General features: G+C 39.2%; 1 protein-coding gene across 1 annotated transcript in view; it reads right to left on the reverse strand.

Moving 5' to 3' along the window:
* Positions 1-22717, reverse strand: part of baz2bb (bromodomain adjacent to zinc finger domain, 2Bb) — a 48311-nt gene extending 25594 nt beyond the window's left edge. The window contains exons 1-2 of the mRNA XM_085765608.1: positions 22489-22717; positions 16432-16474 (exon numbers count right to left, since the gene is read on the reverse strand). The gene's annotated coding sequence lies outside the window, so the exon portion shown is untranslated. The remainder of the gene's footprint in view (positions 1-16431; positions 16475-22488) is intronic.
* Between the last annotated feature and the right edge of the window lie 1548 nt (positions 22718-24265).

Here is a 24265-nt window from a genome sequence, read left to right on the forward strand (position 1 = left end):
TAAGCCCAGGCTCCAATACAGGAGCTCCCTGCTGTGAAGAGGCAAAGCAAACCAACTAAGCTGACATGTTGCCTTGGATACAAAAACCACAAAGCAGAAATCATATTGCTGGCCTCAAAGCTAAGCTTGCCAAAGCCATGATTTAAATAGGTGTGCACTTTCTGCCACTTTCATTCTTCTGGTGTTCTCTGCTATATTTTGGGGCCTTTAAAAAACTGTTTTGTTGACGTTGCTTGCTAAACCGGCTTTTAATGTGCAATATATCATATGATATGATTCCTGAAAGCCTTCAGCAACTTGTTCAGTGGTTTATTAGCTTAAATGAAGAATGTGACATAAAGTTTTTCCATTGTGTTTGATGAGACCATCAATACTACTCTCATGTCTGCGCAGTAATATGAAGCTATAGCCTGCAGCCAGTTAGCTTAGTTTGTTAGGTCTGCAATTACCTAGATTCTATTATCATCTACAGATATGAAACTAGTTACATTTTTGTCATGTAACTCTCAGCAAGAAAGACTGAAACGAAAAGAAAATAGCATTTTTTCCCTCTATTTCCAGCTGTGTCTTCTTGTTCATCACAGAACTGTGCATATTTCATATCTATATATTGTCTTGTTCTGGGTGCACGTAAGCATTTGTCTCCAACTGTGTGTTCCACCCTGTCCATGTTATCTCTTCTTTCACAGTAGCAGATGCGTGATGCTAATGATAAGGCAGTAACAGAGTCCTCAGCATGGATCCCTATTCTCACTGTATTCAAATACAATGTCTTGTAACACAATGGAAGGTTTGAGTAAAACACAGAGAGGAAAAACAGACAGAATGTCCACTCCACACACTGCTATAATCAAGCTCCCAAAAATTTATTAGGACAACGTTTTGACCACTTGGGTCTTCATTAGGTTGTCATCAGGACCTGATGAAGACCCAAGTGGTCGAAACGTTGTCCTAATACATTTTTGGGAGCTTGATTATAGCAGTGTGCGGACATTCTGTCTGTTTTTCCTTCTTGTTGTTTTTTGTCCTGCACCTGCTCACTGTCTTGGATGTGCGTGCACTGTCCTCCCTTAAAACACAAAGAGGGGCAGTATATAAACCTGTTGAAACACTGAGATAGAGATATCAAGATAAAGATAGATATAGAGATAAATCACTCTGAGGTCCTTTATTGTATTTGTCATCAACATATGATTAAAGTGAAATTACAAAAATAAAAAGGCATGTGAATGAAGAAAGGTACAAATATGTCTCAAACTCTGACCTCCAAGCTGAGAAATTAAGCCAACGTCGAAGTGCCAAAAACTGCAGTTTCTTGAATAGCTACTTGAGGCTGTCCCCATAAGTGAGTCGATCCCCATAGTCTGCCATGTTAAAAAGTCCTACTTCACAGCTGATATGAATATGTTTACAGCCTAGTAAATATCTATCCAATTTGCCCCTTTGTGGTAACTCTACATGCCATGGGACGGATCTTTAAACATCTTGCCCATTTCAATTAAATGCTTAAAACTATGCATACAGTAAATGAGGATGTGCTGATTTGAGTGACAGGTGGAGAGCATACTTCATACGTCTCAAACCTCGGCACAACATGCGCCCCACGTTTCTGACCATTTTGAAATTAGCCCAAGGTGAGGTAGAGTCTGGCGCTACCAAGCTGGCAATGGTGGAGCAGCTCACGCTCAGCTTCAGAGTCACTCTTCAGAAACCTATGGGTGACATCATGGAGGATATGTCCATCTCCATATACAGTCTATGCAATAATTACCATGCATTCCTGATGGCCATCTAATCAGAATTATATAACCATGTTAAAGCCTCCTCATCAGACATTAACATCTCCTTCCTTGATTGATTCTATACATGTCTGACACCAGCTGCAGCTTCCAAATCACTGATGGTGTCCATCATTCCACTTAACACAATTAATTCCTTCTGCTACTGTGGAAAAATAGTAACACCACTCACTTTTGGCCTCAATGATTTTCTGGATGGGAGCAAGTGAAGGGATGTAGAAAACCACAGAGACTGAAACCTGGCAGCAATAAAGCAAATTTTAAAAAGCCATTCTCTCTCCCACTCATCATTCTCTCTTTGAGGTCACCCAGCAGACCAGCTGAAATGAAGCCAATTATTTTGAAGGTTTTCGTTTCTCCCCATTTGTGTGTACACCCACAAGTTGTGCAGGATGAAGGCTCACTGTGAGGCTTGCTCTTATGGTCAAAGGATGACAGAAAATGGAGTGTGTATAGTCACAGCGGCTAGGCACATAACAAGTTCAGTGGTACACCCACAGTTCAGCTGAAATGCCATGCTCCTATGAGTTTCAATCAGTTTTTCATTCTGTCATGTCTTCTGATGACAAGTTACGGTTCCTGGTCCTGACTCCTACTCCACCTGGGAAGTGATTAAGTGTTCTGTCTGATCCATCCCACCAGTTAAGGGCGGAAACTTCAGAGAGACCCGCATCAGAGGCAAAACTACAGCAACACACACCATTACTCATAGAGTAAAAGCTGAAGGGGGATTTTCAAGGCCAAGTTATGTGCGATACGTTTCATGATGATGCAGTGACTAATACGTTGTAGAGTTGGGCGGGTCAGTAGTAGAGATCATTTAATAAAACCACGCAAAAAGTTCCATTTGAGCGGGGTTTTGCATACAAGCATACTTCATCTACAAGGTAATTGCTCATTTTCCTCTAGATATGGGAACATCCCGTCCTATAAATTAATGGTGTTCAAGTACACTAAGCAAGTAATCATGGGAGAGGAGCTGCGCAGAGTGATTAAACAGGAAAACATTCCATTGCTACAGAATCAATACTCTGCATTAAGGGATGGTTTATCATTCAACTCAGGTTTGCTCTTGACGGTGATGACCCCTTTTTTTATGACCAAGCTGGGAGACAAAATAAAGCATGCACTTTCCAGAGGTTGGACTCCTCAGTGCGGGGAAAAGCCGGCCGTCATCAAGGACAGGAAAGTTCAGATGGAGCAAATGGATCTAGGGTTGTAAATAAAAAGGTCTGTAGAGAAACTGATTCACAGCCCTGGCTATTAGTGCGGGGCGGCAGATGGCAGAGCAGTGTTGGTTACACTGGAGGGCCTCTGTTCTGTGACACTGATACAGCAGTCCCACTGTCACACTAAATGTGATCCATGGCAAGGCCAGCCCTAGTGTTACTAAACACCTTCAAATGCTACCCATTCACTGATTTGCTCATCTCATCCATAGTCTTTTATGCATCAGTGATATCACATCTTTGACCTCCTATGCAAGAACGCACACGCTGTGAGGCCAGCAAAGAAATCCACCTGTGCTCATAACTCCAGGATAATCATCCATTTTTGTTCCTGAGCATTACCTGCAAAACAGCGAGTGTGAGCGTTGTGTTGTCATCACTCTTCAGGTCATATCCACATTTTAGGGAGACCTTCACAGGAAAAAATGAATTTCTGCTTGTATTGACTGCCTCAAACGAGTATTGAATGCTACCATGAATAAAATGGAAAGGTTGGTAGTTACAGAGGCAAATGGGCTCTGATGAATAATGGCATGGCATCGGCGTGACAAATGTTTCAAGAAAGGCATTTGTCTTTCATAGCAGCATTAGCACAGTTTGCAGTTTGCATGCGGTTCATTTTGACGAGGAGGGATTCGGGGGAGGGACACGGCGGCGGAAAACAGGAATCCCACATGTTCTGCACCGCCTGATATTCATCATGAACATGTTCCTAGAGCTCCTGCCTACTGCTGCCCCATCAACAGCAAGCATTAGCCATAAATTGTGTAGCTCAGCCTGCAGTTTTTAATTAGACACATACAGGGAAGAAGGAGGAAGGGGGTGGCGAGAGAGAGAAAAGGACAAGGAATTTCATGCATCTCCCAATCACCTGCTATTAATCTGGTGTTACTGGCCATGAAATGCAGCTGGTAAAGAAATAAGGAATGGCAACCCCTGGATGATATTTACACTGTTATTGTGAGTCTGGAGCTGTATATCTCCCAACAGAGCAGATAAAGAACTTCATAATAATCAATCCTGTTTACAGTAAATATACTTGTCAATGTGCTGATATGCAGGTAGTTCAGAGTATTTATAGTTTTTTTCCCAAAGCGAGGAGGTAGAAATGCAATCCAATTTGTTACAGATAATCACATGTAGGCCTAAGTCACATCATTACCACCACACACTGCTCTTGTTTAACCCTGTATCGTGTGTTCACCATTATTTGCTAAAGGCATCTTTCTAATGAGTGTTTAAGGGAAGTGAGAAAATAATATCCATCAGCAATACTAAAAAAACACAACATCCAAGAGGTTGCCACAGATTAGGTTATAAAGGACCTGACTGACTGAGAAACAGTCAATTTACTCATCATAAATGACCGTCATTAAAAATATTTACATACCACTGCTAATGAAATAACATACATTATTGTGTATTACGTATTGTGTATCAGATTCAGGGACATGCTTTTATTTGTTGAAATACTACCTGTCATTACTACTATCAATTTAACGAAAATAAAGCTTCCATTCCTGTCCAGTTTCAATTATCCACAGAAAAATGTGTAAAATGCAGTTTGTGTGCATTTGCACATATAATATAGTATGTGCATTTGTGCATGAACTGGGAAAAAATGGGTATCACATGGAATCAGCTGACAGGAACAAATTAATCATGAATGTACGATGCTGATGCAAAGGTTATCTGTCATTCCACACTGCTAAATAAAACACAGCAGAGGAACCGTCTACCGGTATATTCAGCCGTAAAAGAAGACAAAGACATGCTCATGATATTATGATCATTACTTATTTGCTTGTTGGACAACTGTAAGGGGGGAATATAGTGGATTCTGTTACAAACCTGAGGGAAGAAATCTGCCAAACAACACTCAGGTATCTGCTAATTATCTGTTGGTTGAAGGCTGGGGTGTGATATGTAAATGGTGTGATTATGGCTAAGTGTCCAGACAGTAAAGACAAAAACTCCAAGGTTCTGTCTGTAAGGCTCGACACTGCAATGCCAATAATGTCTTTCGGTTTTTCAAGTTCAAATATCATTCATGTTCAGAAAAACATGGGGACTTTTAATTTCTCTTTAATGTCAATGAACAAGATGAAAGAAAGAAAAACAGCCTGGATCAAGGTAAACATCACTATCACAGCTTTTTACAGAGCCCCTCTCTCTCACTCTCCAAAGAGCACAACATAAATCACATGGCAACCGTAATGGGAAGTAGGGCTGCAGTGTGCCAAATGAAACAATAAAACAGATCCAACCTTCCAAAGTATTAGTCACACAGTGTCTACATGTCCATCGCTTTACCAACACAGACGATGCTGGTTACATTCAAACAAGCAGCTGTGTGCACTCTGAATGTCTTAAATGAAGGTCACTAAACAGAAAAAGTGAGATAACCAGGAAATTTAACCTCAGAAATTGGCGCTACACCTTAACAGATGTCAGGCTGCCAAATGGGAAACACAATTTCCAATAGCTGAAATCTTGCATCAGCCCTCTAATGGAGACACATGAAGACGGACACATCACATCTCTACATCAGTGGCTTTGATGTGGGGAAGCATGGGATTATGCTCCCAGAGCAAATTCTTGAAACACAGAGAAACAAGAATGGCTGTCAACACTCCAGATGACGAGTGAGAGCGAGCATGATTAAGATACCGTGGATAAACATGATACACTGATATAGGCGTGATGTGAACAGATGCTACTGTTAGTCACATAGTATTCTGCCTCGAGTCTTCCCCGATCAACTCCGATCGCTGATGATTCCTGTATCTGCAAATGTGTTGAGGACCTAAGCCAAGCAAATAAGCTTTACCCATAGGCATAGAAATGTTATTTAGTGTAAATTATTAATGTTTTCACATTTATTATTTTTGCAACGATCCACCAACCATTTTAAGATAATGTCTTGAGACGATGTGTGCATGTAATGTAGTGTGGTCAGCTGTACACCGATTAGAATTTCATTATACTCAAATGTTGTTTTAGAGAAGACGAAAATGACCTTCATTATTCAGTGGTTTTTGCAAAAGCTAGCAAATTTGTAATCAGCTTGTTCTATCAGACCTTTGTTATTCAAGGGAGCTCTATCCAGGCAGGAATTATTAATCCTCTACCACTGTATGTTGTTTTGCCACCGGCAGTGGAGATAGAGATGTTTCACTGTATCTCCTGATTATAAATGCAAAGTTCTCCCATTTAGGAAATCTGTTAAATTCAATATTTCACCGGCTTATCAGCTCAAACATGAAGACTATATATTTAAAAGATGCACTCTCTCATTTTCTTCTTGCCAAATAGCATCCCCCGTTCTAAGATATTCTCTCATCTTATTTATTTATCTGTAGAAATGTACTGAACTGTAAAATCAGGAAAATATTTTTGTGCTATGCTGTTGTGTTCCCAAGAAAACCCACCACTAAATTATGATTCTTAACATCAACACATTGATGTCTTCTTCGCTCAGTGTAGTTGTTCCTAAACTATTTCTAGAGTCTCAAACAATTTCTTTTTTGCTACCTTTTGCACTAAATGTAATGTACCATCCAAACTTATCAAGTGGAGAGCTGTAGTGCAGCTGTTGCGTGGACAACTGTTGCATTGTGCAACTTTAGGAGTTAATTGTTTAGTTTCCACAGTGAATGGCTTTCAAATGGCTGCCGGGGAAAATCTGTCAAGTAGTGACAGCTTGTGCATAGGTGTAACCTACTGTATAACATACAGCATTTTAGATTTGTTCAGTTTGCTTACCTTGTTTTCTACAGGCTACACTGCACGTATTTTCACAGCTACACACACAGCTAATAATGTGAGAGTTTGACTGGTGTGGTATAAATGTGAGAGGGAAAATGAGAAGGAGAATGTGTCATGTTGAGACTACTTCGTTGTTATTATTATCATTGTTATTATTATAATTAATACTAAAGCCTAATCTGGTCGTATGGAGAACTTGGCTCTGCCTCAGTACCACTGTTGACCAGACCTACAGTATCAGCTGATCTGCTTCATTGAGCTTCCATGTATTTTGCATTTGGTAAATTTTAGAACATTGTATTTCTGTTATTATTAAAATTCTACAATTTTCTCCAATGGTTTACTGATGAATCATAAGCAAAATCAGTGGCTTTGAAAAAATGCTATTAAGAAATGCTTAAGGTTTAAAAGTGACTGCAACTTTGGTCGTTTATGTACAATAAAACAAAACCATGAAGGCAGTGGAATTTCACAAAGTTGCTTTCGTCCCCTGCAATAAAGCATACTGCTTCATTTCCTGTTAAAGCAACCTTATACTTGACAGACCACAAACAGACAAGCAGAGCAATCAAAGAAAACAACTACATTATGTGCTTTTTTTAATCACATGAATAATGGCATCCAGATTTTGCACTGTTGCATATTTTGGACTCAATGTAATTTCACACACCTTTTTCCCATAATGCTCTGGCAATTATGCATGTCACCATCAAAATAAAACCGTTATCTGTACAGGGGAAACACGAGAACCACAGACTGAATAATCTGGCACAGACACTCCCTCTTGACATTCTGCCTCTGTTAGTCATTAAATCAAAAGTTATCAGAGACTGAAGTGTCAAAGGCAAATATCTAACAGTTTTGCCATCCAGAAATCTATGTTCTTGGCTCTAGGACGTAACTCTGTTCCACACCATAATTTTAGGAAAGTAATAGGTGAAGGTTATAAATTAAGTAGGGCATTTCATTAGTTTAAATGTGCTAATTCTTATGGGACGAAACGCAGGACAATGGCTTGGAGATGAGGAGGAAGGAAAAAGAAGAGGGCTTCTTTTATTGCTGCTCAAAAACACCTACAATTAATTGGAGTTTTAATACTGAGTTTATGCATGGTATATGCAGCTGTGGCTTCAATGTGTGGGAGAGTCACTTGGGAAACTCAGACTATTTTTATTTTGATGAATGTGCAGAGAAAATAACTAATTTTCTGTCTGCCTCTGAGTCATCTTCACAAAAAGAGTGTCTTCTCTGCTGCTAATAAATATTTCCATCAACTTGCTTGCACTACTTCAGACACTGTGTGCTCTATAATGTAACACTTAAATGAATGTATGGCACGGAAACACCATTGTTGATGCTAATAGATGGTAATCTAATATCAGTGCCAACTTGTAAAATGAATGTATAACCAGCACATTGAATAGGAAAAACACTGCTGTCAATTCAGTTGCACATACACCATCCTTACTGACTGCAGTAACTGGTCAAACACAAAATTATGGGCAGTTGTGGTCATCTCTGGAACCAATATGAGGAGCAGGGATGGACATTTCATTGAATTTGACAGTTATGTAGCCAAAATTATCATACTAAGAGTGATAAAGTGTTTTTTGGGGGGGGATTGCTAGATAATAATATTGTAAATGTGCACTGAAGCAGTAAAGTACCCAATAAAAAAACTTACAAGAATGGCCACTTTAGAGAAAGACATCCAGCCTTTCTGCTGTTTGTCAGTCACACATTCTTAATTTAGATGATGTTTTCCCAAAACAAACACAAACATTTCATAAAAAAACAAAACATGTATGCGCTGAAGGGACATTTAGTCACTGGTGTTAAATTAAAGAGCAAGATGTAAGAGCTGCCTGACGGACAAAGAAACCCAGAGTTCTATGTAGAGACCCAGATGTACCCACCGACCTTATAAGACAACCAACAGGATTCCACTAAAATCTGTAAATTGCAGCACAAAGGCATCTCAGCAATGAGCAGGTTAGCATTTAGCATTACCACAATCGCCTACTTTTGTTCTGGAAAGGAAATGGGACCTTGAAGACAGTTGAGCAGTTTTGAAAGAGGTAGGATTCTACGGAAAGTTGACTTAGGACAGAGAAAATGGCATCACCTTAAAGGAGGTACTCAAAAACAAAGAGATCTGTTGCTGCATTAGTGCACAGTGTAATTTCAGGATCTCACAGCCTGGAGGGCATTGGAAACCAAATGGTTTAAGTGTTAAGCCACATTCAGCAACACCCATAACCTGTTGTGCAAAGTCTGCAGTAAAGACCAGCAGCAGACAGAGTGGATCGATGGATATGAGTTTCTTTAACACCATTCTGGGGATATGACAGGACAGTTTAGCATCAGAGATTGTCTTCAGCTTACTGTCTTTGTGAAACAAAAACATATTTGTATAAACTCACAGCTAACCAGAAGGCATGATTTTATTTTTATCGCTACAACAGTTGTTCAAATTCAGGGCAAAATTGTCTCGGGCAAAACTAAGATTGATACACATGAACATGAGTTAGCAGTGAGGAGCGGCATGTGTCATTGCTAATATTGTCATTATAAGGAAGCAGTATGAGGGTGGTGTGAAACAACACCTTGCACACACACGGAGCGTTAGTAATGGAAATCTTTTTCACACCGTTTCTGGAAGTGCAACCCAACAAGCACTGCCCTCTGAAAACTGTGTGCAGCCAGCCCTGAAAAAGGGAGGGAGGAAAGGTGTGTGGCATGGCAGCTTAATATGATCCTTCTTACAGTCTGAAACACAACCTGCTCTAAGGGCAGCTTCTTACAACCGTCTCATGTTTATGGAAATTTTCAACATCAAATGGCATTTATTGGATTAATGTATGAATGTGGCACTATGGCGCGACTCCTGTGCGACCTTATCAGAGGCATAAATGACATAACGACAGCTCTCACTGGCGGGTGACACCTTTGTCAGGAGAGGATGGGACCATCCTCCTTTACAGTGCAGTATGTTACACTGGCAGGAGACTGTCAGTTGTCATGCAAAACAAGCTCACTTCTATAACGCTGAGACACTCAATCTAAGGACTGGGGTTAAATCCATAACCTTAAATTCTCTTTTATAACATTTGTTTTATGTCTCACTATGGGGGAGATATGGATTGCCAAGACATGCTTGCAAAGAAGACAACTGTCCCCATGGCACTTCACAAGGGAGAGGCCACATTCTGAAAAGAGCTTGAACACTAGTACATCCCCTACAGTCCAGGAGGAAAGGTGCTTGGACAGAGGCCTTATAACCGATCACCTTTTCTAAAACCCTGTATCCTGCCCAATTATTCAGCAGCGCTCTAACTACAGAATGCAAAAAAAATGGTATTCTTCACATGAGAAGAAGTAACTTTATAGAAATAATGCAACTACTTTTTTGCTTTGGAAATATCACTTCTTTATCACCAGTGAGAGTGTTGCTCTCCTTTACACTGGAACTAGCTGTCAAGGAGTATTGCTACTGTTCCTGAGCAAACATGCAGCTATACAGCAAATGGAAACAAAGTGTCTCTTGACAGAGTGGTGCACTTGAATCCTTGGACAGTGTAACTTTAGTGCACAGTTGTCAACAGGCTTCTGTAAAAAGCAAAAAGAGGTTTTTGAATGACAACTGATACTGTCAGTTATGAGGATAGGATGAGAGTCTCATCCTGTCCCGACATAGCCATAACACAAGAAGGTCATGTAGGAGGCAGCCCCATATAGTGACACAAGAAATTCCTCAACAGAGAACATTTTTCCACTTTTGAAATAAAAGAACATGACATAAGTTAGTGGCCAATGGGAAGCTAGCCAACTGTCCAAGGTTTTAACAGTAACTAAATGCAGCAGATCATCATGACCTTCCTTTTAAATATAGCCTAATCCTGGAAAGACAAATACATGTTAAGATTTTAGGTTAACTCGAGATTAAGGACAGTTTGACAGCAGTCACGTCTTGATGAAAAAAAAAAGTCTTAATATGAATCTTGGAATAATAGAATAATCCATCGATCTGATCTGATTTATCAGAAGACAACACTTCTACTACAGTACACTCTTCTGCTGGATGCCACTCAAATCAAACATTTCCTTCTGAATATTCAGTCTACATGAATACAATATTCACTTTACTGCAGGAGGACAGTCAGTGCATAACAATGAGATCTGCTAATGAAATCAACCATCAAGACAAAATACATATTAGACTGGGCTCTCAATGTCATTAGCTTTTTGTTCCTTGTTGTTTGTTCCCTCCATCCCCATTTCTCTCCAGGTTTATTCTATATTCTATTCTGACTGTTTACAAGAATAATGGTTGAGTATTGCAGTTTTATTCTGTGTGCCTATGTTATCTGCTGATGAGAAGAGCCACTTCCTAATTAATACTATTTCAATAAACATCTCCACCACAGCAAATGATCCATTAAAAAAAAAAATTAAGTATATTTTTGGGGCTTTTTTGCCTTTAATGGACAGTACAGTTGAGACAGACAGGAAATGGGAGCCTGAGAGAAGGGGGAATGACATGCAGCAAAGGGCCGCCTAAGTCGGGATTCGATACAGGGCCGGCTGCGGCGAGGACTATAGCCTATGGGGCCTGCTCTACCAACTGAGCTAAACAACGCCCCCAAATGATCTACTTTCAGTCAAACAATGTGAGAAGCACTTACTAAATTGGTGCTATGTGATACAGTATGTCACTCCAGAGGATCCTCATTCATTAACAATGTTGTTAGACGTGATGGAAGTCAAGTCAAATCAAATATAACAACTCTATTGCATGAAATAAACAGAACTTAACAAATACCATGAATTGGTTTCATATGCATCAATCTTGGTTTTTTTCAACATTTACGTGGGTGTAAAGAATGTGCTTGTACAATTTTTTCCTCATTATAAACCAACAACTAACAACAGTCTCATGATTGCACATGCAGTCTCCCTCTAAAAAACTGGCATTTAAATCCTTTTCTATGAGCTTGGTAAACAATGGGAGTGAGATAATTGATCATGTGCTGGGGGATCTGTGTGAGCGGCAGAAGGTCACCGCCTGCCAGCAGAGCTGATAGGGAAAATGGCATTGATGCTCCTGAGCTGCCATTTTCTTCCCTGACAAAGACTCCATCTGCCACTGAGCCATTTGCAGCCTCCGAGTCAGAATATCAATGATTTTCAACCATTCTACAACTCAGCGTTCACCTTGGTGTCACCTCTACACCCGTCTGATCGCTGACACCACAGATCCTCTCTGTGCAGCCCCTGCAGGCTGGCAACAAAACTCTCAGCCAGCTAAGTAGCATTAATGGTCCTCAAGAGTGGTCATTTTATTATCCCTGATGATATTTAAGTGTTTTGAGACCAAACCTGAAGCAAATAAAAGGTTTCAGAATTTCTTGTTCACTCAAAAAAAAAGAACAGATCCTTGAGATAAACAGCAATTAAACTGATTTTAAAAAATGACAACGATATGACAGTTTTTTTGTTTCGTTTTTTTTACTTTAGATGTATTCTTCTGAAAAACACTACAAGATCTTTATTCTGTGATGCACAATTATGCTGTGTGCTGATGCTGAGGAAGGCACTAGAAGTCCCTGTTGTCCAATAAAGACTTGATGCCAATAATAAAGAAGGAAAAGCAGGCAGCTGGCCATGGCTGCCCAAGAAAATTCAATTTTCCTCAATGCCATCTGCACACCTCAGAGATGCCCTTGCAGGTCTACCGTCTTCCAAGAGGCTCCCCAGTAGACCATGCAAGTGCTGTCCCAAAACCCAGGCCTGCCTGACCTGTCACCTCAGAGGAGCAGCATACATAATAAATTCTACTTTATTGACAACAAGCTAGCCTCTGTGACTGCAGCTGCCCAGTACTCATACCACTCTCTGCAATACAATCCCTTTCCCAGTGATTTTATCTCTGTGTAAATCCATACACCTGTCCTCACTGTCTTCATATCTTTATTTAATTTGGGGCAGGGGAATTGTCTTTAAAGGTCTTACAGACTTTGAGGTTTAAGGATTTCTTGATGTTGCACTAGTCTAACAGCATCTAAGACCACAACAAATGTTTTGTCAACCACACCTTTGGCTCCAACCCGTCATTCTCAGCGAGGTGTTACCAAACACAGTGAAAGCAGTCAGTCAAGAAGCGATAACAACATCTGCCAAACAAATTCATAATATCTGTAATGGCAAGTTACCATGCTGACTATATTAATCATGTAACATGTAACATTCTGTTATCATCAAGTTAACAAGTAAAGCCTCTCTGCAGCTCATAGGGCTGTCTGTCTGATCCATGGTTGGAATTAAAATAAAGTTCAGCCTTGTCCGCTAGGATCAGGCCACATACAGACACGGCCGACACTAATGGAGCAGGTTAACATTTTAAAAACTATGTGGTTGAGTCATTTGTCCAAATGGCCAGTCTGCCTATTCTCTGGTTTTACCGCTTTCTTTTTATCCTATAAAGGTGGTTAAGGATGTTTTCACCTGACCACTGCACAATACACCTTGCCAACTTGCCTGTCTTTATAAAGATAGATTACAAAGGCAGAGCCAACGGTTCAATAGGGAGGGACTCACCTGCACCAACATGCATGCACTAACTGACTACCAAAACAAAGAACAGAGACATTTGCTTTACAACACACTCGCACACAGAGGGAGTGCGACTTTGTTCTCTGTCAGGATGCTATTCCTCAACTATATTACTTTACATACATTTATTTACATTACTGTTTAAAATTTCATTGAAAGAATTTGTGATGATAAGAGTGCAATCTTTTTGATAGGACTGGCCATGTGACCTGTCACCTGACCCTTTCATTTACTGTAAAGATCATTGATCTCATAGGGCAGCATGATGTAACCAGTGGTTCTGGATTACTATATAGAAACACATCATGCACAACATTACTTCTATTCTTGGAAGCCTAATATGGCTCTATATTCATTAAACATCTGAGAACACTCCATGTTGATGCAGTATCGATATAACTAATGCATCTCATAGTTGCATCATTCACAAGTCTTTGATTTACCACTGACCGCTTTCTTTCATCACTTCACTTTTCTTTCCTGCATGTATTTAAATCCCTCTGGGCAGGAAAAAAAAAAGTCGAAAGAAGAGTGGGCTTTGATATTTACTACCACGGCATATTACAATACCACAGCAATCTGTTCACTCTCCTGGCAAAGTCACAAAATACAGCCAACTCTGTGAAGCTACACTATTAACGGAAGGTCATAAATATTTAAAAATGAAGGGAAAATGTCATTTGCACAGCTCAACCTCTCCCATACAGAATATACAGCAAAATAATGAACCATGTGAAAATAATGAACCATGTGAAACATACCAGTCACTAGTCCATAAAGCTTTCCGGTAACTGGAAAGTGTGGATAACACCACGCTGTGGAGAACTACTCAACTACTACTACTACAAAGCTGAAATTATAATAAATACAAATTATATATATATATATATATATATATATTTTTTTTTTTTTTTTTTTTTTTAATGTTTGAATTCATTTAAATAACTATTTTGAAATATCAGATAATACACCCATGAGTTTACTGTTCCATTACGGTGAAGTGGTTCAGTAAATGGCAACACTAAAGCATCTGTAGGATATTGTTGAGTTTAACTCATTTTTTCTTAATTGAAGTTAACAACTCTTTACATGCCTTTTCTTACTTCTTTATGGATTCTTTTCAAACATTGCTGAGAAAGATTGGACCATAGACCCTCTTTCAAATCAGGAAGAAAGCTATAATTTTAGAATGTTATCACCTTTCACTCATCTCTTAATCCATTTCCACATAACTATTTTTACCTATTCTTTATTTACTGTTTCCTTTTGTCTCTTCGTTCATGCTAGGTAGGACTGAAACAAACTTGTCAAAACAAAGTAAACTTCAATCAAACTTGATCAAACTGTAAGAAGCACAGCAAAGACTGCTGCATGAATACACACTGCATGAGTAAACATAGCTTTGTGTGTATGACAGAGTACAAAAGAGAGATTAAATATGAATACAGTTTCTCATTACGTCAAATATCTTTCACCCTTCTTGACATCACTGATTCTATTTGTCCACATAATAATGGTTTCATTAGTCAGGGCCATATCAGGACAGTGAAATCAATGTACAGCAACCATTTGCCATGAGTGGCTATAACTTGCCTGCCTGGCAACTATTTCTAAAACTTACTGTGTCAATGAATTGAAGGTTACTGATAACTGCTATAATAAATCCTATGACACCTCCACAGGAACAGGAGAGTGCTCAGCTGTAGAGATGATGGGATTTGTGCTCATTTCGCCATTGCTGTTTCAACTCAGCTTGTCTACAGCACTGCAGATGACCTGTCTCTTTCTTTCCTGTACTGTAGGTCAAGAGGTAGCCATGTGTCATGAATTTCAGCATTCTTTGCTCCATAAAAGTTAAGGGAGCACTTCCAGTTTGAAGACACGTTCATGCTAAATGCTGAAAGAATTGAGAACTACAAAAACATCACGAAGACACAAGATAAACTTTTGTTGGATTCAACCACAGTAGATGTGAGCACACATCCTACTAGAGGTAAAATCACTGATTGAGCTACATCTGATTAACCAACCATTTAACACAACAATGAAACATCTACATTATTTCTTGTTAAAGATTTTACTCTCAATAATGGTAATTTTTTCATTTTGAGTTTGTTTGCCTTGAAACTATTCAAAAAGATCACGATAAAAACCTCTCATCAGTTCACATCTAATCTAATTGGTTAAATAAATATACAGTGCTTTTTGAAAGATTATCATTTACAAACGCATCGTGGGGCAAGTGTGGGTTCAGTGTCTTGCCCAAGGACACTCCACACAACATGCGGACTGGAGGAGCCATGTACTGGAATGAACTGGCTCTACAACTGGCTCTACCTCCTGAGCCACAGCATACAAGTTAAAAAATGGAATCTGCTTGCAAGACTGCAAATTAACTCTCCTAATTTGGCAGCAAGTATTGCAGTCATAAGAAAACCACGTCACTTTCTGACAAAGTAGAGCTCCAGCTGAAGGGAAATGAATTTGATATACCCACAACCTCTGTCTTGGGGCAACAATTTAATTTTTAATAGCAGCCAAGAAGCATCTGTATAAAGTTACTAAATTACACAGAGTAGCCAGGATTAAATTTTAAAAACAAAGCCAAACAATAGCTCCAAACCCACCAATTACCCCTGTTTAACTCACAGTAATTTATCTTAAAATACCCTATAGTCAGAAAAGTTTTCTTCTCCCCCCCCCCAGAGATTTAAATATGTTCTGAAGCCTTGACACTCTTAATTCTAGGAAAGACAGGAATTAATTAGATACACACAAAACGAGAGCAAAGTGTAATGCAGCACAAACTAATTTCATAAAAGAGGACTTTGTTAAATCTCAACCTAATTGGAAAATTCTAATCCTATACCTAAATAATACTTTAAAATGAGGTGTTCCACTTAGTGGTGCATTTCCATTCATGGGTTACTTTTTCCAATTTCACAAAGCAAACTCGTTTACCCCATACAAAACCAAAAGAAGCTTTTCATAGACATGGGTGGCTGAGGTAACCAAATACTTACCGTGTGAGACTACCCTCAGTTCTGTGACATCACTGCTCTGCACCTGAAACACAAGACCACAACAGCAGATTTATTGCTTGATTTTATCGATTTTACTCATTCAGCATGGCTCCTATCTGAAAGCTCCATGAAAATGAAATAGAAATGGTAATACAGACCCAATGATTAATTATCCATTCTAAACATCAGAAAAAAAAACAAAAACAGAATCAAACTATTGCTCTCAGAGAAAACACAGGAAAATAGGATATGACAAAAACAGTTTGGAGAAATTGGATTATGATTCTTTATGTAACTATATAGCCAACATTCAGTGACATTCAGAAACAAAATCTGTACAGTATAGACTCAGAAACCAAGTATTAAAGTCAACACCGCCTACTGATATTCTCCTGGTTAATGAAGAAATATTTGATTAATGTTTATTCTGTGACAAAGCTGCCGTCATAGTTAATAGATTTGTTGAGAAAATACACGTAGGACAGGCACTGCAAATACATCTGACCAACCATCGTACGCATTTCTGCCATTGCGCCCGATTCTTTTTGTAAGAGTATGAAAGGAAAATAAGCCTAGAGCCAGCCTAAATCTTTAGTCCAGCCCTTCATGATTTAAATCCTATCAAGTATTTTTGAGATCTATCAAAAACAGTCACTAAAGTTTTTTTTATTTTCTTTCACCCTCTGTATCACACACTGATCACACTATTGAAAGAGGAAGTAAGGATACTTGTTAGACTTCTTACATTAATGTTTCTCAAGAGCAATGTCAAAACAACACACATCAGTTTTTCTTTTTTAAAGGTTCATGGGAAATGGGCCAGATCTGCCCCAAAATATAATGGGTTCTTCCTTCAGTCATGTCCCGTCCCTCTTAGAGGTTTAGTGTAAAATGGGTCAGCTTGAGAAATGAACAAACTAAGAGAGATGGGTGAAAACACTCTGGCTGAAGTGAGAGGTTTCATTCACACCGTACTGTAATATTACAACAGAGATGGGAACAAGTCTTATGTAAGTAAACAAAAGGCAGAAGATGGTAATGTCTTAAACTTATATAACCTGTATGTTGTTTCTGCAGAACCTGGAAAACTATTTGGACTCAAAATAAATTAAACTGACTGTCAAGAAAGCCCATCAAGCACACTCATTTGTTATGATTTTAGAAGACATTTAATTTGACATCATAGGTTAACGTGTTTCTGACTAATTTTGTGATGATCAAAAGATTTATAAAGACAGGTGTAATTGCTCCACTTGATGCTATAATGACTATAGCCGTTTTAAAATGTCTAGACACAAGTGGAAAAGCTTTTAAAAAGCAAGATGGATCTGGATCTGGATCCGTTATATTTATTGTCCTATACAGGGAAGCTTTTACCCTCCCTTTCTACACTCCATCAGCTCACATCATATGATCAGTAGCAGCAACACTTGTTTGGCATCATGTACATGCAGGCCACCATACAATTTCATTTGTGCCATTCAGAGTAAAAGGGATTATTACCTTTACACAAGAGTAAAAAGGTCATCCTCCAGTCTAAAATAATGGACTGTTTACAACAAGTCTGTGAATTTATACAAGGATGAGCTATCTCAGATTACTCAGCTATCCATCTATCTGGCGCCATGTCATCATAGAAGAGATAATTAAACAGGGCTCCTGCACAGAAAGCTGTTTATAAAGTCATAAGTAATAATGGGCGACCCCTGTACCGATGGCTGGTTTCTTCTTCATAGTCTGGTTGCAGTTCCTCCATTACATGATCTGAGTTTTTCAGCTAAGCGAGGTCAGTTTGAACATTTTGTTTACTACAATTAGGCCTGTGGTATCTTACTGTCTTTTCTTCATTTCTTAACACCACCCTGTCAGTACGGCAAACAAAACTGTCACCATCTCTGGCCAATTCTGAAAATGGCCACGGGTGTCCTACCAGGTTTGTGTCCCTGCTGCTGTTGATATCTTATTTTTCAACATGACAACAAGGTCTCACACCTTAGCTGTCATAGATATTTGTGGAATTATCCAAATGAAACCCAGCACGAAAAACACAGACACCATGTAATAATACCATGTGAAGGAAGCAAGCTGCCTCTTTACATTCAACAGGACTACAACATTCACTACAACAAGAAGCCTTAAAAGATGTTGCTTAAATGTTATCACTATACGTTCATAATGTCAATATCTAAGGGTCTATTTACAGGTGTAGAATCCATATTGACTAATGGTGTGCCCCTTCAGAGTGAGAGGATTCATTTTTTTCAAAGTAAGAGACAGAGTTGCAGCAGTCTGATATGCCAAGATGCATGGTCACTGCTTCCACTGTGAGGAAAGAATTCAGTCAGTTTCACTAAGCCTTCAATTCTGGCCTTTGCTGATCCAGACACTTTTAGGGATGAATTTCTTTTCTCCAGTCTCTTATCAGGTTGAATAAAAATTAAATATTTAAAAATGTGCCTGCAGCAGCATGCCTAAAGTGGGAAGTGTTTGTGGCAGCAGTGACCAGATTTTAAATGCATGAGGATCAATAAAAAAAAAGGGGGGGACTGCTGAGGCACAGTCTTTGTGTGAAAGTGGAATGGTTTACAACAGCAACAGGACAAAAGGGCTGTATTACTGTATGCAGCTACCTGGCCTGGAATTATAAATATGGAGCTAATTCATCCATGGCCTGCAGCTGGCCCACAATTTCCGCAGCAAAGGACACAAATACATACTAAACAGCTAAACAAACAGACCGGGCCACTAGCATTTTAAACATGAGCCCCATTAACACAGCAGGGAGACTTCAATCTCAGAAGCATCATTGGTTCAAAATACAGCGCCAGGATAAGCATCTCCAGGCGAAGAGAAAATAGACCAGGAAGATGAGTGAAAAAGAGTAATCACCCTGACATATTCCTAATAATCCACCTCCCTCGTGCAGCTCCCCCCACGCTCACCCAATCATAAAGTGTCAACACTGACCTACAAAAAGGGAATCCTGTCAAGCCTTACATGTTTAAAAACATCAATCACAGCAGACAAAGAGGGTGCACTGAATTATACAGCATTAACCTTCAGGGCTTGCATATAAAGACCATAGATTTATTTATGCTTGTGTGTTAAGAGCCTCTGCACTGTTCCATACAGCAAGCTGGCTGCCAAATTGATGAACCTGCTCAGCCCTCAGCAGGAGTCCAGCTTCTTTGATTAATGAGAGCAAACTTGTGGAAAGGGTAAGAATAGAGAGACAGGGTGAAAATAGGTGAAAACACAATTATTAGCAGACCTGTGTTTTTTTCCCTTTGGCCCTCTCAAAAGGCCAAAGGAAAGAAGGGCACTTTTAAAAGAACCAAAAGAAACATAAAAGGGACCTTCTCATATTCTCTATGCATACCAAGAGGTGCATCAAAAGTCAGACACACAAGGCGTGTTTAATGTGGTCCACACTTGAAATGGTGAGCACTGTCACCAACTGAGCAAAAGAGAAACACAGATCTGGTACACCTAACACATTTCACAGCCTGGTAGCTCTATGATGTTGCACAATAAATAGGCTCCTTTAGAATTAAAATATATGTTTTTGAAAAAAGTGGCCGAGCTGTGAGTATTTCCAGGGCTGCTAACATTTAAAAACCCTACTAGTTATTTTAGCGACCGTAGCTAGATGAGCAAAACGGTGCATTTTTTTTTCCAACATTCAAATCTGAATCTTTTAAGTTTAATGTTAAAAGCCCATATTCACTCAAAAAGCCTTGTACAAACCACATGAACATTGTTCTCTCTGCAGAGGTTTTCAAGGACATGAGCTCTGAATAAATATGAGGCAAATTTAGTGACCTTCTACCTGTGTTTTGATTCATTGGCAGTTACTAGATGCATGCATAACACATCAAGGTTGTGATCTGATTTATCTCGCTGCCTTGGCTACTGAAGCCATTTAAATGATGAACTTCAACAGGAATAATGTTTACTGCCATTTCACTAAGATTGCGTGTGAAAAGGCCACACTTTGGTTCACTACTATCAATTATATCTGTAAAGACAAATCAACTCCACTGCACAGCAAACAAAAGGCACCTGCCAAAGCAAACTAAATGATGAGAACTTAAATGAATGCCAGCAAAATAATCTCTGTGACTGTTTTTTCATAAATCACTGTGCATCACAAACTCCTGTACAAAAGTAAGTGTGGTTGATTATGTGCATAACAAAGTTTAAAAGGGGCCTAATGTTCATTGCCAAAGAAAAAAATCTTGTTAAACACCGTCTTGATGATCCACGGGCACTCAAACAAAATGCCTTTCAACATGGCACAGTAGGAAAATCACAATATCTGAATTTAATGTAGCTGACTTAGTTTCAGTGGTTGGCTCACTTATAAACAGCAGCACCATTCAGATTTCTGACAGGAGGCCAGTTGATGTTTGTGTTATCTACAACATCAAGTAATTTTTGGTGCAATAGTTTATAAAACTTTTGAATTACACTATTCATAGTACTTAAACTTTTCTCTGCAACTCTTTCTCTACATTGTGTTTCTGTTGTATGTGTACCAGTAGTTGAGAAAAAAGTGTATTGAATATTAATCAAGCAATTTTGAGAACTTTGAATTTAACAGGTTTGTTTGTTTGTTTTTTCTAATTCAGGGTCAATATAAAAACAGTTTGTGCTAATGGTAGAAATCAGGGCAATGCTTAAATGCCCCAATTTCTGCATTTGGAGTTGAGTCTAGTTATGGCCTGTGGCACAGCTTATAAGGGAGTCACTATAAGGTTTAAAAACTGAATTTCTAGGACAATGTATAACATGTCATGAGAAGCAGAGAAAAGTGGTCGAATTGCAGCTTCATAACATCTCTAATCAGTTTTGACATCTCTCTGGTATAAAATCTAACTCCCAGTAATTCAAAAAAAACCTATTAGCTACATTTTGTGTGTTAAAATGCTGCTTTCCATTTAAGCTCGACAAAAAAATAAGGTCGTATCTATCTGATCTTTTCTCCTTGAAAGTTTCACAACTTTATAGTACATAGATAACCACCGTTCAAATAAGCAGTGCTAATTTAAATAGTCCAAGATGGCGAATGCCTTGTTGTTAATATGAAAGCAGAAAAATGGAGGGTATTGTCATAATCTCAAAGGGTAAATTTCAGCCCAGACCGCAGCTGCTGCATTAGCTGCGCTTTCCTTTAAAAGGAAGCCACAGACAGAGAAGAGAGGAGGGGGGGGAGAGGAGAGCAGCGTGCTGCCCGGCGTTAACACTCATGACAATAACTGAATGAAGAAGAACAAGAAGAAGCTAAAACATTAAGAAAGCCCACCTGTGTTATATACAGTTGTTGGAGAATTTCATGCCATGTTGTCACACGAATCTTAAAACCACAATAAGCACAGACGGACACAAGCGACCACACACACACGCTACTTTTTTCTTTTTAAATGATACACAACAAGAACCATGCTGTGAGCTTAAAGCCCAAATATAGGTACTATACAAGCTTACTGATGTTCACGTTTTTCATCGTCCGGCCATTAACGTGTCTGGACATAACGTCGGGATTCCGCAGAGTGTGGACCAGCTGGCAACAAAGACAAGATCCATGCTGCAAGGTAATGACAAGACTGAGCAGTGCTGCCTTGCCTGCCTGCCTGCCTGTCTCTCTGTCTGTGCCAGAGCCAAGTACCGGTGTCGTGTTAACGTTAGTTCGCTCAAACCCATAGTCAGAATATACTTCTTGTGACCAAGTTAGGATTTAAATATCAACACAGTCACACTCTAAACAAAGTTAACAAAACAGCAGCCAAACCACGCTTGGTGTACTTTGGCTTTAACTTTTCTTTCCCCCGTTTTTTTAATCACAGTGTTTAACTTGCTGAGCGGACGACGCTTCACGGTGGCAAGTGTAATGTTAGCGAAGGATGCCGCTGGTTTAGCTAAGGAACGTTAGCCTAGCGGTTAGCAACAGAAACCTGTGAAAAGCGTTACTGACCGTTACGTTAGTTAACAACACAGCGAGCTGGAGGGTGCAAACTACCAGAGGGAAAGAGGGAAAACACAAACAATTCAACTCACCTTATCGCTGAAATCCGATGTTTTCCCCCTTTAAATTAAAAAAAAAAAAGGTAAAAAAGAAGAAAAAGAAATATTTATTTACTTCCCAGGTTTTTTGCGCAGTTTGAGGGATGTCGAAGGAGCTAAATGAGAGAGCTGGTGAGTTAATTGAGCCCGGGTGTGTGAGTGTGTGACTGAACGTGTTGGTCTCTAATCGCAGATTGAAGAGACGCTTCTTCTTTCTTTCTTCTTCTGTCTCACTCCAAAGCAACTCAAGAGAAGTGACGTCAGCTCAAGCCGTCTCCACAATGCAAACTTTTGTTCTCAAACCTGCAGCCAGCCCAGCAAGTGCACAGACTGGCAGCCAGCAGCATCAAGTCCTGCATATGGAAATGCATCCGCCACTGTGAAGTGAAGTGAAGTGAGGATGCAGGCAACGTTAAAAAGATATTGATTCATGATTCATTATAGCAGCAGCATCATATCTTTGATTACATATGTAAGAGCAGGAGCATCTGTGTCAGGTGCACCTCATCCCTATGGTGAAACAGTGAAATAGCTAGTCCTGTTCTGTTTTTCAGGGTTTATTTATAACCCTTTAAACTTTTTTTTTTGTTTTGAAGATGCTTAGCTCTGTCAGTCTGGTGTAATACGATTCTTTAATTAAAATAAGTAGCTACAGAATAAGGTTTAAGGACACGCTGCCAAATGCATTTAGTGGTAGCCTCTACACTGCAAACACTCTCATCTTGTTTTTGTAATTAATAACCAGAGGAGGCAGGCACAGCAGATCATCTTCACGGTGGCAGTGAGCACAAAGTGTAGCGTAATATCTGAGAGTAAAACTGCATGACAAAGATGAATTAATAATAACTGTTTTTTGTTGTTGTTGTTGTTGTTAGATGTGATAGTGCTTTCATAGGTAATGCAGCACTCTCCGGTCAGGTTGAAAATTTTGGCTTAACGTATGGCAAAAACACCAAAATTAACCTAATCCAACAACCAACAATGAAAGGTTGTTAATTAGAAAGGAAATGTAGTTTAAAAAATGAAGGTAGAGATGTGACTACAGATCAGTAGCCTACTGGAAAATAAAGTGGAGTGGTGGAGAGTGGTTTTATTCCACATACTTTAAACATTAATGTTTCAACATGTACAGTAGCACAGGGCAATGCGGGGTAAATGTCTCCACCCTAAAAAAGAAAGAAGCTTAAATTCTGTTTAAGGGAAAGTACATACATATCACTGTCAAAAAATGATGTTTGCCTCTTTCCTCTCAACTCATTTGTTTTGTCTAATTGTCTAAATGTGTGGACCGCCACGGTCAGACAGGGAGTAAACGAAGCATAAAGTGTGATACAGAAACAGTCAACAAGACATTCATATTAAATAAGTCAGTTATTCAAGACTCCATTTGGCCAAGAACTACCATCTGCCTTTTTTTCTGATCAGTAAACAAGCATACAGTTGGCTACAGACATCGGAAACAAACATTTACAACACAGTGTAATGGAAACACATCAGAAGTGAATCCAAATGTGGCCTGATGTAGAGCTCCACATTACAAATTGTATATAATGTTTGCTGTTTTTTGGGTGGGAGGTTACAACCGAGATAATGAGGTCTCTGCTGTAATTAGAAATGCCAATTGTAATTACAGTGAGTGGCACCAATGCATAATGTGCTTTTTTAAAATATGATGCAATTCTTCAAAAGAAACCAGGAGCTTTCAGTGCTCAGGGGACTGGAGAGGATTTCAAGGCACTGCACCTTTTGCCTTAGCACACTGTACATGAGC

The sequence above is a fragment of the Trachurus japonicus genome, chromosome 21, assembly GCF_045865225.1.
Source record: "Trachurus japonicus isolate A0001 chromosome 21, Traja_1.0".
Classification (NCBI taxonomy): domain Eukaryota; kingdom Metazoa; phylum Chordata; class Actinopteri; order Carangiformes; family Carangidae; genus Trachurus; species Trachurus japonicus.